The sequence below is a fragment of the Rutidosis leptorrhynchoides genome, chromosome 7, assembly GCF_046630445.1.
Source record: "Rutidosis leptorrhynchoides isolate AG116_Rl617_1_P2 chromosome 7, CSIRO_AGI_Rlap_v1, whole genome shotgun sequence".
NCBI classification, from domain to species: Eukaryota; Viridiplantae; Streptophyta; class Magnoliopsida; order Asterales; family Asteraceae; genus Rutidosis; species Rutidosis leptorrhynchoides.
In genome coordinates, this window is record NC_092339.1 from 167502203 (window position 1) to 167514868 (window position 12666).

The following is a 12666-nucleotide window of genomic DNA, read 5'->3' on the forward strand; positions in this document are numbered from 1 at the left end:
TTGTATTTGAGATTCCATTAGCTTTGCCATCATTTCTTCCAGATTTGACTTTTTCTCTTAGGTTTGTTGTGGTGGTTTATACAAGCTAGGTCTTTATTGATTGAAAGTGTTATTTTGAGTTGGTTGGTTATTCGGACCTTGTTGGTTGTACGAGTTATTGTTTGGTACATTTAGATTGTAAATAATGTTTTGATTTTGATTAAAGTTTGGCCTTGGCGGTTGATAATAATTTTGATAATTATTTCCCGGCCTTTGGTTCATGTAGGAAACATTCTCACGTTGTTCCATCGTTTGCTCGATGTGACAATCTTTCGTTAAGTGTGGTCCACCGCATTGCTCACAACTGATTCGTATTGTGTGAATATCTTTATTCATTTTTTCCATTCGTCTCTCGAAAGCATCTATTTTTGCGGAAATGGAATCAAAGTCATGGCTAGAATCGGCTCTAGCCACTTTAGATGAACGAAATATATCTTTTTCTTGATGCCACTCATGCGAGTGGGATGCTGTATTATCAATGATTTTGTGAGCTTCGGTTACGGTTTTCTTCATAATGGAACCACCAGCTGCAATGTCGATGTCTTTTCGTGTAGTAATGTCGCATCCTTGGTAGAATATTTGTACTATTTGATAAGTGTCTAAACCATGTTGAAGACATCCTCTCAATAACTTTCCAAATCTTGTCCACGCCTCATATAGAGTTTCATTTGGCTTTTGCGTGAATGTAACAATTTCTCCTTAAGTCTCACGGCTTTAGATGCCGGAAAGAATCTTTTAAGAAATTTCTCAACTAAAACATCCCATGTGTCAATCGCTCCTTCAGGTAATGATTCTAACCAATCTTTGGCTTCTCCCTTTAAAGTCCAGGGAAATAACATGAGATAGATCTGTTCATCCTCAACTTCTCTGATTTTAAATAGAGTACAGATCCTATTAAAGGTTCGAAGATGTTCGTTTGGATCTTCTTTTGACGTACCACTATATTGGCATTGATTAGTTACCATGTGTAGGATTTGTCCTTTGATTTCATAATCTGGCTCATTAATGTCTGGCTTAATAATGGCGTGACCTTGGCCAGTGTGTGTGGCTCTCATTCGATCTTCCATACTTAGAGGTTCCGTTATTTCCATATTTGAAATTGTTGAATCTGAATCACTAGAAGATTTTTATTTAACGGTTTGTGGTTCAGGAGGAATGATTAGTGGTTCAGGATCTTGGAATTGTCCTTGAATATCCTCCGGGTTCTCAATTGTGAAGTCGGGTTTAAAAAATGGATTATCGAAAATTTGAATTGGAGTACTTGTTCGACTAGATGATAATTCTAAAGAAAAATCAACAGCGGCAATATTAGCTAGATGTCTTGATCGAGTTACAGGTGGTGAACGTATGAAAGGTGGTAAACGTTTTGCTTGGTGCATTCACTGAATATCCTATTAGTTATAAAAATAAAAATTATATAAGTTATCAAATTAATAGACTTTTCTGCTTTTGCACACGTTTCGAATAGCCAAAAGATGAAGCAGAGAGCCAGGATCCTTTAAGTCGGAAAATCCACAACTCAGCCACTAACAAATCCAACTATTACTACGAAGCAGAAAATTTTGGATGTCTATCAATTTAACCGCTTAAAATAATTTTTTCGTCGAAATTTAAAGAAAATTTTGAAAATTCTATGTCCTAAAAACTAGAGCGTAGAAATGAGAAAGAAAAAGAGTGCGTCGAAAAACGTCGAAAAATAAAAAGTCGAAAAATAAAAATAAGAAAGTAGAGCGTCGAAACTTAAAAGTCTAAAAACTAAATATTAAAACTTGCGTCTAAAGGTATTAAAGCTTAAAGGAATTCTAAACGGAAAACGGCAATTACTTAAAAAGGAACTAAAATTTATAAACTGCGTCGTAAAATTCTAAAGCACCTAAATCTTAATCTAAAGAAAAAGCACTTAAGGGATTTTACGGCAAAGCTTAAAAATCCAGAAATATGAAATTACTACGGCAAGATACTAAGTTTAAAACTAGTTACGAACGAAAAATATACAATTTACGAATTAAACGATTAAAAATATAAATTATAACTAAAATGATAAAAATATAAATTTTATAAAAATATTATTTTTATATTATTTATATAAAAGGAATAATATAAATATGTAAATAATAATAATTAAAACTTAAAATACAAATTATATTAAAACTATATAATAATTAAACCCTAATAATAATTAATAATAAATATAAAATTAAAACCCTAATTCGTATTTAATGCGTGGGTTCAGACCTGTCAGTAGCAGCTACGCGACTGCGGTACCTACTGTCTAAGGGGCTCCGCAATTGCAGAGTTACACAGTGATGGATCCGGTTAGTTGGGCTTAAACAGTTCGTCCCACTGTTAAATTATTTGTATTTTGGGCTTCGAATTTGGGATCCAGTTCATTTTTTTATTTGATTTTTAAGTTTTATAAAATAATCGATAGATAATTTATATAAAATAACAATATATTTTAAAAACTTAAAATAAAATTACTTATTAATTTTATAGACAAAAATCTTAAAAATATAATTTTTTTTATATTTTTTTTCTCAAACTTATATATAATTATATTTTTACAAATATAGATTAAAAATATAGCGTTTCGCCGGGTCCCCGGCAGCGGCGCCAAAAACTGGATGTGTGCGAGGTGTAGTACAAAATAGTATTATTTTTAATATGAAATACAGCGTAATATGATACAAGTTTTATTTATTTATATAGATGGGATATACCTAAACTTTGCTACAACACTTATAGGCAGTGTACCTAATCGTAGAGTAGTGTAGTTTTTAGTATGTCCGGTTCGTTCCACAGGGAGCTAGCGATTACGTACTATATTTTTAACAACTATATTTATATATATATATATATATATATATATATATATATATATATATATATATATATATATATATATATATATATATATATATATATATTAGTAGTAATATTATTATAAAAGGGGGGTTTACCGTTTAATGACCGGTTTGTCGATTTTATATTTTAAGCGTAAAGATAAATGACGATAATATAAATGACAGAATTTAAATTGCGATAAAGTAAATTGCAGTAATTAAAATGACAGTAAATAAAGGTACGATGAAATATGAAATAAAAGTATTATGCTTATTTAAACTTCCGTAATCATGATGTTTGACATTTTGATTTTAATTTATTACTCTGGGTTAATTGTTCTTTGTCCTGGTTTATTGGATACCTATATGGTTTTTGTCCATAATAGTCCATCGGTCATAATTATAAAATGCTCGTCAAATTAACCTTATTTTCGAAGTCAAATATTCCAACTAATTAGGGATTCGAACTGTAACAAGGTTTTAATACTTTGTTAATAATTACACCAGGTTATCGACTGCGTGTAATCCAAGGTTTTAATAATTTGTTAACAATTACACCAATTATCCTTGTATGTAATCCACCCCTGTTTTAATTACTCCATGATACATTAATTTATTCACTTTGGCCATAATGAATAATCAATTACCCAATCCAATTGATTAATTAATGATTGTAAACGATGTCGTATAAATCTCACTAAATAGGACATTCGTAATCATTTTAATAATTATTAGATTAAGTAATTTGAAGATAGGTTCAACAGGTTCCAATGAATTGTCATTCAATTAGACAATACCCCCACCTATTAATAGTCAATAGTCCAACGTTCACAAGTGCCGGTCTTTTGTGCAAACCCTAATTATGGTACAAAATCCAATAACCCCGTCTTAATATTTTAGCCCAACATCACGATTACTTCAGCTCAAATAAGCATAATAATAACTTAGTTACGAGACATTAATTTAAAAAGGAAGAACATAGCTTACAGTGGTATTTAATCGCGTAGCATTACACGGACAGAGTTCCGACTTACAAAACCTTAAAACATTCTTACAATAACCTTATTATTATTAACTTAAAATTAAAATTAAAATTATAAAATATAAATATAAATATAAATTGAGAGAGATAGATAGAAAATGGTTTTTGGATTCAGCAGAAGCTTGTGCCTTTTATAGGCAGATTTTGAATTTAGCTGCTCCGCGAGTGCGGAGGTTTTGTGCCTCACAGCTCCGCGAGTGCGGAGCTTCGGATTCTAGCTCACCAATTTTTGGCCATTTGCTTGTCGACATAATTAATAAATATATATAATTTATATAATTATATATATATATATATATATATATATATATATATATATATATATATATATATATATATTATATTATATTATATTATATTCTTGTGCATAGTTAACTTGTAATTTTAGCTCCGTTGACTCGCGCGTTGATGCTCGGTTCATGTCTCGGTTCCGGATTTTTGAACGCTTTTTCGTATGCTTAGATATCTTGTACTTTGCGTTTCGCGGCTTGTACTTTTTTCATTTTTAGACATTATTCATCAATAAATTGAACCACTTGGATTGTATCTTGTACATTTGAGCTTTTTGGTCATTTGCGTCTTCAAATCGTCGATTCTGTCTTTTGTCTTCGCACTTATTTATTTAAACGATTATTACATAAAAATAGAACAATTGCAACTAAAAGCTTTACATATTGGAATGATATTGCGCCTAAATATATGTTCATTTGGAGCACTATCAATGTTCTTTAGCAACTCCCATGCTTCGTCTGCGGTTTGGTTCATCAGATTTCCTTGAGCTGCGGCATCGATCGTCGTCCTATGATTTACCGTAAGACCATTGTAGAAGGTACAGATTTGGGCTGATTGTTCTAACTGGTGATTAGGGCATTTTTTCAGCAGGGTTTTGAATCGCTCCCATGCAGTGTAAAGAGATTCATCATAACTTTGTTTGAAGTTAATGATGTCATTCTCGAGTTTGGTTTGTTTAGAAGGATGGAAATATTTGGTTAGGAATTTAGTAGCCATCTCCGTCCATGACGTGATGGAATCTTTTTCCACTCCTTCAAACCATGTTTGTGCATGATGAGTGAGATAATATGGGAACAAATATAGCCGGACTATATCTTGTGTGACAACCCGGAAATTTCCAACCAAATTTAAACTTTAATCTTTATATGTTTCCGACACGATAAGCAATATTTGTTAAGTTAAATTTCAAGAATTTTAAACTATGTTCATACATTCATTCAACCTCGACCAAATTTCAATGATTCACGAACCATTAAATGAATATGATTATATATGTATATGTGTATATATATTATAACTTGAAACGTAAACAAAATATTAGATTAAATACTTTATATGATTGTATCTGTTTCAAAATGTTTATCAATGGAATTAGAAGATAAGATCAAATGATTGAATTATCAGATATATTGAATTATGATTATAAGTCTCTGTTGAAAGGCCCACGTTGATTTGAGAAATCTTTCCATTTTAACAATATTCGGAAAATGGTAAAGTGATTTATAAATAAGGACAAATTGTCAATCATTGAGAACTAGACAAAGGATAGTAGAAGATTGAATCTCATAAAGATTCGATTGATCTATTTAGTTTCAAACGTACAAAAACGTTTTCAGTTTAAAAAGAACTTTATTATTAAAACGTATATAACTTTTATAAATATCTAGAATCACTTTTGACAACTCATTACTTAACTAGTATGATAAAGATAACGATATTTATATTTTATTTTATTAAATATATATAATGATTTAAATTAATATTATATATATTTATACGCGTATTATACGTACATAGTTTTATACTTTTACTATACTTAAACTTTACCTTTACTTTATTTTTATTTTACTTTAACTTTAATAATTCACTTTAATAATTCATACTTTAATAATTCACTTTAATAATTCATACTTTAATAATTCACTTTAATAATTCATACTTTAATAATTCACTTTAATAATTCAAAATCTATTATAAATAGAATTCAATAGGTTTCATTATTTCAGAGAAACTTGAAAATATTTTTCTCTAAACTCTCTCAATCGATTTACATATATATATTTACTCCGTATTATTTCAAGATATTATTAGTATACATAAAAAATTACGACGGAGTGCTGTCCGAGTGATTTCGAAATTGTTTTTCGAGTAGGATAGGATTAAGGAAATTATGGGTTATAGCTATGGAGGTGATTGAGTATGGTTCATGGGTATGCTCGTGAGGTCAATATAGTGTTTATCATTTCCGTTGCGTCTACGTACCTTTCCTGCAATATTGAATCTCAATATTGATATGTTCGTGAATCCGAGGCCAACCTTGCACTTGTTCAATGACGTTATATGTATTTTTACTACGAAATACAGTATGGTGAGTTTCATTTGCCTTTTTACCCTTTATATTTTTGGGACTGAGAATACATGCGCTTTTATAAATGTTTGACGAAATAGACACAAGTAATTGAAACTACATTCTATGGTTGAATTATCGAAATCGAATATGCCCCTTTTATTAAAGTCTGGTAATCTAAGAATTAGGGAACATACACCCTAATTGACGCGAATCCTAAAGATAGATCTATTGGGCCTAACAAACCCCATCCAAAGTACCGGATGCTTTAGTACTTCGAAATTTATATCATGTCCGAAGGAGGATCCCGGAATGATAGGGGATATTCTTATATGTATCTAGTTAATGTCAGTTACCAGGTGTTCACCATATGAATGATTATTTTTATCTCAATGCATGGGACGTATATTTATGAGAATTGGAAATGAAATTCTTGTGGTCTATTAAAATGATGGAAATAAATGATTATGATAAACTAATGAACTCACCAACCTTTTGGTTGACACTTTAAAGCATGTTTATTCTCAGGTGTTAAAGAAATCTTTCGCTGTGCATTTGCTCATTTTAAAGATATTACTTGGAGTCTTTCATAGCATATTTTGAAGAACGTTGCATTCGAGTCATTGAGTTCATCAAAGATTATTATTAAATCAATTTATAGTTGGATAGTGGATATTATGAAATGGTATGCATGCCTGTCAATTTTCGATGTAAAGAAAGTTTGTCTTTTAAAAACGAATGCAATGTTTGTAAAATGTATCATATAGAGGTCAAATACCTCGCAATGTAATCAACTATTGTGAATCGTTTATAATGTATATGAACGGGTCCTTTCAGTTGGTATCAGAGCGGTGGTCTTAGCGAACCAGGTCTGCATTAGTGTGTCTAACTGATAAGTCGATAGGATGCATTAGTGAGTCTGGACTTCGACCGTGTCTGCATGTCAAAAGTTTTGCTTATCATTTTGTGTCGAAAATTAGCTACTTATCATCCTCAGGAAATTACCTGCTTATCATTTTTAGTCTAAGACACGTCTTGCTGCATTGATTGCATGAATAGTGTATAGACAAAAATTCGTATCTTAGCATATCTGCTAAATCATATCTTATCGTATCTGTTACTTTAAACCTTGCCTGACATATCCCGCAAAGTCCTCCGTAATCTACGAAATCTTTTGATATATATATATATATATATATATATATATATATATATATATATATATATATATATATATATATATATATATATATATATATATATATATATATTTATATATATATTCTATGTAATTAGAATACCATCCGTTAGCCAAAATCATTTCATATCGAAAAAAAAAAATCCTTTATCCAATCGTACGAAATGGAATTCGTCATCAGTTCAAGTCACTCAGATTCTGAAATGGAATCCTATTCAAGCTCCGAAAGCAGTGTGACCAGAATAGATCAACCAATCAGTCATCACCTATTCTGGATGAATTGGGGATGGGTTCGGAGCCTCCTCAATCATTGGAGACAAGAAGAAGGTGATCCCTTCCATCCACCACATTGCCCTCTAGACGAAGAACCTGAAGCACTTATCGGAGAACCTGTTCGAAACACCATTTTCTCGCTCATTTCCAGAGTATCTCGTCACGATTATATATTACATCAAATTTTAGATTTTATTTATCCGCTCGTCCGAACCGACAATCACCCCGGTGTAATAGAAGAAGTCAACGAGCTTCGCACTCGGGTAGTGGCTTTGGAGAATATGGTGCAGAGATTACAAACACCAGCAGCAGCATCAGCAGCATAACCAGTACCACCATCATCAACGCCAACAGTACCATTACCACCTCCAACCACAACCGCGTCGTAAACCTCAACTTCACAATCTGTCCCATGAGCATCAACGTCATACGCACCATAGATACCAAGGAGTACCAGCAACAATAACTGACGAAGTATTAATTCATAACTTCATTGGAGAAACATTCCGCGGCGATTATGTAATCTCTAAAGTCTTAGAGATTATCTAATCTAGCCCTAACCATAAATCAGTTAAGAGAACCAAAATGATAGAAGGAAGAGTAGAAACCCTGACAAAAATGGTGTGTGATTAACAAGCTAAACTTGCTTTACCAACAGCATCAACAGTACCGTCAGCGTTACCAGCACCGTCAGTACAGTCAACATCCGAATCAACAACACCGATAACATCACAAACTCCGTCAGTTCAAGAATCACTGTGGACATCATTACGAATCAATAACGTGTATATTGTATCCACAAGTTATGAAGAATTAACTCATTCCGTCTGAAGAAATTATATGTATATTATATATATATATATATATATATATATATATATATATATATATATATATATATATATATATATATATATATATATATATATATATATATATTTTTGAAATAAATCTTTCCGTGCTAAGCTATTGTGTGTGAATCTTAACTACTCGGTTAATTCATATTACAAATATGCAATAATGTACGTCCTTCGGCCGCAACTTAACCAGCGTTAACTACAATCTCTGTCGTAATTCAACAAATTCCAATTCATAATAAATCAAGTATATATTTGATTTTACACTTTCATCATCGATGTACCCGAAACTTTTCATATAACATCATTCGTACTTTGCGAAATTCACAAGAATTCCATGAACCGAACATCATACATCAACAAATAACGAAGTATTGATTCATAATTTCAATGTTATTAAAGAAATACTGCGTAAAAGTTATGTACTTTTTAAAGCCTTTAGGGAATATTCAATTCTAGTTTCAACCATAAATCAAATGAGTTTAATTTAACATTAACTCATTAAATCTATGTTACATCTGAAGAATATATATATATATATATATATATATATATATATATATATATATATATATATATATATATATATATATATATATATATATTTTCATAAAGACTGTAATAAAATTCTTTTGTACAAAATATTAATTGTGAAAATTTTTTTTAACGGGTAGGTAATACCCGAGAGATATATAAATTCACAATTAATATGTTACATTCTTCGAATCTGATTCAGCAAATCATCCATTATACTCCCTACTTTCACAACAATATACATTCTTTTATAGAAATCAAAACAACCATACTCATTCAAAATTTAATTACATATTCTGATTTTGAAATCTCAAAATTCAACTTGAGATATGACCAAAATCATCACTCTTAGATCCTTACATCTTTCACAAGCTATATTTTGACTTCAAAACTGTGTTAGAATATCAAATGTATATTAACGATTACAATCTGTGTTCAAACCCTTCGAAAATTTCTGAAGACACTTCGAATGATGAGCAATCGAGATGATGATTCAACCACATGTTACCCACAGTTATGTACCCGAAAAACTCTTGAAACCAAAGTAAAAGTTTAAACAACGTATCCGCGTCAGATTCTTTGGCATTTATTAGCAAAAATAACTTTGCGACTCCTATTCAAAGTAGCCAGTTTTGTCACAGCTCCAGCAAGTCAACTTCAACTTTTCAGTCAGACTAACCTTATTATAACCTTGAGATATACACCATCGTTACCAGTGAACCTTTTACATTCCACCACATTATTAGCAGATGTACCAACAACTTCATTACCCTTTGACTTTAGCCTCTCCAAAAAGTCATTATAATTATTCATTGAAACCCCATCATTTACTCATTCGCATCTTGTAATGAGAATTGCCATACGAATCATTGGGAATTAGCAATCAGTATTTTGAAATCTAGCAGCATGTCTACGCCAACAGTTATATGTGTATATATAACGTCTATCTTCTGGACTTAATTTGAATGTGAAGTTTCTGAAAAACACTCCGAACTACGAATTGGTTCTTCGAAAATGGAAAAAATGATGATGAAGCAGCAAAAACTATAAACGACTTTAAACAGTAAAAGCTGGATGATAATGATGAAATATGCTGGCAAAGCGCAGAAAAAGAGAAGTTTTGGAACTGGAAAACGGATTGAGCAAAGTAGGAAGGAGGCTGTGGACAAATTACAAAGACTGAACCTGACTTTAAAGGATCCAAATGATTCAGTACATGCTGAAGTCATTAACGAATACCTTGCTCCTGACTCTAAACCCCTGCGGACAATATTCTTCATCATCCTCTGATATTAGAAATTCTAAAATATCATCATATCTTTCATTATAAATATCCTCCATATTTCTGAAGATATTTTCTTAATTTTTCTTATTTGAAATCATTTACCTCTTCGCGCTATCTGTATTACATCATAAAAGAAACTATTTTAGTTTCTAAATTCCGAAACATTCAAGTTTAAAATAGGAATATTTTGAAGTAGTGTTGGGAACTGAAGCATGAATTAGTATAATATAATGACACTTGATCAATGTGATTATATTACAGTAAGTCATGCTGAGTTTCTAAATGGAACGTGATGATTCACAGATCATAACATCATCATGTGCCATGTTATACGACTCTTGTATTCTATTTAACCTCTAAAATATCAAGAAAATATTTCTTGATGATTCGGCCTTTTCCAAGGTATTCTAGTAATTTGACAAGTCAAGATCGTGCCATCACAATTTCCTTCCTAGAACATTAACAATGTTCATTCCGAAATTTATATCTGTGAATTCTGGACCATTACAAGCGGTGCTTAATCGCAAGAAGAAGAAACGAAAGGACAAAACTCTGAAATAGAAATTGGGGTATAAATTGCAGCAAATAAAAGAGAGCATTAACTGTGAATGATAATGATTATAGAAGACAGAAGCAGAGACTTTGAAATATAAGGGAACATATAAAGCCCAACGATAAACCAGAAATTATAAACCATATATATCGATGCATATAGCAATATAAAGACACAGGAGAACTAGAAACACTATAAACCCAAGAGTATAGTAGAAGTAAATAGATTCTTCCGGTGGTAGATGAAAAAGAAGAATGACCGATATGAAAGTTAGAAGTATATCGAGAATCAGAACTGGATGGAGCATATTGATGAATACTTTAAAATATGAGTTGAGGGGGAAAGAATAGAAGGTGATGAAACATGACTAGGAACTTAGAAATCAATAGATTTAACTCACAAAATGGCGGAATAAGTGAATCAAACCCTCTAGTGAATAGGTTAAGTTTTTTTTGATTAATTTAGTCAAACCACAACTAAATCAAGTGTGATTAGATCAACACCTAGAGCTATTATTCACCACCTGGGTGATTTGGACTGAGAGAGAATCGGAGGAGCTCACTAGATCTAAGTGTGTGTAACAAATGAGAGGCTTAACCTAAAATGAAGAACATAAGACTTTATATACCCCTGCTGCTGACTCACCCATACGATTCATTCATCACACGTACGAGTTGGCTTCATCAGCCGTACGGGTGATCACTCACTCGTGTATTCTCATTTAGGTTGTAATTGTGACTTAGCTCAGCATCAACCGTGTGTATGAGCCTGTCAACCATACTAGTGAGGCTTCACTCGTACGTCTGACTAAGTCTAACATAGTCAAACATCTAATTCTCATTTCTGGAGTTCCTATAACCACATTCAAACAGGGATAGGATAATAACGAGCAACCATGGTGGCCTGTAAACTGTTGTACCTGCAATGGACGTGGGTAGATGTCTAGGGACTTGCATAAAATGCATCAACAGAAGGTGTGAGTTGTAAGGAAACGAAGGAGGTGAATTTATAAGAAAATCTTCGACAGAACAATTAAAATGGACGATCGCATTTAAAACGGATCCTAATTCCCTTGATTACCGGAGAGTCAAATCTTATTAAGAAGATTTTCTTCAAATCCCTTGAAATCTGGGAATCAATCATATCTACATCAAATGATAAGATGAATCTACACTTATTCATTTCACTCTTCTATGTTAGCTTCATTCGTACTCTTCATATACATGGATTGTTTATCCAAATTATTCGCTGATGATAAAACTCTAATTTTCAGCCCGTATGCATCATGAAAACATACTTATTATCATTCACGACCTTTCCACTCAAATTTCGGGACGAAATTTCTTTAACGGGTAGGTACTGTGACAACCCGGAAATTTCCAACCAAATTCAAACTTTAATCTTTATATGTTTCCGACACGATAAGCAATATTTGTTAAGTTAAATTTCAAGATTTTTAAACTATGTTCATACATTCATTCAACCTCGACCAAATTTCAATGATTCACGAACCATTAAATGAATATGATTATATATGTATATGTGTATATATATTATAACTTGAAACGTAAACAAAATATTAGATTAAATACTTTATATGATTGTATCTGTTTCAAAATGTTTATCAATGGAATTAGAAGATAAGATCAAATGATTGAATTATCAGATATATTGAATTATGAT

At 31.6% G+C, this 12666-nt stretch overlaps 1 non-coding gene across 1 annotated transcript; it reads left to right on the plus strand.

Annotated features, from left to right (window-relative positions):
- Positions 1 to 4777: 4777 nt before the first annotated feature.
- LOC139861014 (small nucleolar RNA R71) lies at positions 4778 to 4883 on the plus strand. The gene has a single exon (XR_011763634.1). It is a non-coding gene; the product is annotated as a small nucleolar RNA R71 (small nucleolar RNA).
- The last annotated feature ends 7783 nt before the right edge of the window (positions 4884 to 12666 follow it).